The 1940-nt window shown below is 53.9% G+C and overlaps 1 long non-coding RNA gene across 1 annotated transcript in view; it reads right to left on the bottom strand.

Moving 5' to 3' along the window:
* Positions 1 to 952: 952 nt before the first annotated feature.
* LOC144239781 (uncharacterized) overlaps positions 953 to 1940 on the bottom strand; it is a 34854-nt gene continuing 33866 nt past the window's right edge. The window contains exon 3 of the long non-coding RNA XR_013337480.1: positions 953 to 1257. This is a non-coding gene — a long non-coding RNA (uncharacterized LOC144239781). The remainder of the gene's footprint in view (positions 1258 to 1940) is intronic.

Raw genomic sequence — 1940 nt, 5'->3', positions numbered from 1 at the left:
TGGAATTGTTTTGTTACTCTGGTTGTTGTGCCGGATTGTGGCGCACTTAGAAAATCCTACAGCCGTCGGTTTCTAGGGTGTTCTGTCTCAACGCCTTTTTGTTAGTAATCCTTGCCAGTAGTGCCTTCATCAGTTACGGGAGGTGTCCCAGCGCAGTTCGTGCTCTGAAATGGACAGTGAAGAGCTAGTTGGGAATGTTGAAGGCCAGCGTGGACAGGAGGTGTGAGCGGGCACGCACCTTCACACCTGAGCCTGGGCATCCTCGTTGAGGGAAAGAAAACAGCAATTGTGCAAAATTCTGTTAGTCAGTGATTCTTTACTGTGCAGATCCTGGCAAATTCAGGGGCTGAGAAAAGGAAAGTGAACACACACCTTGAGTGTGCTTTGGGAACCAAATGGACTTGAGGGACAAGCTAAGCCAGCGGTGTGAACGACACGCCACGTTTGCGAAGAGCGGGCGGCAGTCGTGCAGGGGTGAGGGCTAGCCGTAGTATTCTTTGCAAATGTGAGGAAGAGACGTTCTGTATTCTCTCGCTTGGTGTAACTAATCACTGTTAATTTCAGGAAACAGAACTCGGTGAAGCCCCTCAGCAGCCCAGGGCTGCGTCCCGTCGGGTTCGCTGAGTGAGGCTGTGCTGACGGTAGAATTGGTACTCGCAGAGGAAGAAAGTGTCCTCTCTCCTCCAAAATAAAGGACAAATTATAATAATATATAAGTAGCAAGAGTCAAAGAATTCTGTTTCCTGGAATAAGCATTTCTTATTCCTAGTTGTAGGGACCCCTACTTTTACCTTCCGTTACAGTGTTGGTCCATAAGAAATAATGTTACATTTACAATAACTTCACCTGTATGGGGTATTTATTTGCAATGATGTCTGAGTACTGTATTTTTTCTGTGCATTACCTTAGTGTCAGAATGTTGTCTTTATTTTAAGATCATATGCATGTTCTCCTGCCAAGGAACCTTTACACAGACCCAAACAAACAAACAAACAAACACAAATGCCTTCTAATTCTGAGAACGTGAGGCAGAGCGTGGAAAAGGAGTAGGAAGGAGCAGCCAGTCTCGACTTGGGACATGGGTGTCCGGCGCGAATGTCTGCAAAGCCAGTGCACATAGGAACATGGGCCTGGTAAGGGTCACGTGGTAGGACCAATAAATAAAGAATAATAAAAAGCACAAGACTTGTTCCGTGTGGCTGCTCTGCCCCCTCCTTCAGCTGAATGTGGGTCCAGCAGGCATCGTAATTCCAGGGCCTGAAACAACGAGACCAGCCTGTCAGGAGCCAGGCAGTAGGAGCCGGAAGCAGCTGGGGGCCCGTTCCCAGAGGCGCGGGAAGGCGCGGGAAGGAGGGGAGACGCGGGTGCCTCTGGCAGTGAGCAGGTGTCGTGGGCCCCCAGCGGCGTGGCGCCGAGAGTGCTGCTGTCCTTCCCGGGAGACAGAGGTTTGGATCCCGTGGGGTCCTTTGCTGCGACTCTTGCTCCGTGAACTAGGAATGAGTAGGTGGCCGAGTGACCTGTTTGCCAGGGCTAAGCTGTGCGCACCTGCAGGGGTTGGAGGTGCGCGGAGCACGGGGGGACCCTGGCCGAGGGAACGGGGGCTCCTGGGCACGCTCCAGCACCGTCTTCCAGCAGCCTCAGTCAGGCCTGACGGGCTCCCCAGGACTCAGGGCAGCTGTCTGAGGCCAAGGTCTCCCCCGGCCCTGTGGCTGCTGCAGGGCCCTTTCCTCTCATGATCCACGGCTGGCGTGAGTAGCGGCTGCCTGCACCTGTGTCCAGTTTGAAACCTCTTTCAAGAGAGACCTGTTTTTCTAACTCGGTAGCTGGAAGGAAACTTCCTCCCGTGCTGGCTCATGCTGCCCCACCAGGCTCTGGGAGCAGCCCCCGACAGAGCTGGAGGAGGGGCGGGTGCTGGGGGTGGGCCGGGCGGGGCAGGGGGC

Source organism: Crocuta crocuta, unplaced genomic scaffold (assembly GCF_008692635.1).
Source record: "Crocuta crocuta isolate KB4526 unplaced genomic scaffold, BGI_CrCroc_1.0 scaffold866, whole genome shotgun sequence".
Classification (NCBI taxonomy): Eukaryota; Metazoa; Chordata; class Mammalia; order Carnivora; family Hyaenidae; genus Crocuta; species Crocuta crocuta.
This window is presented reverse-complemented; position numbering and strand designations above follow the sequence as displayed.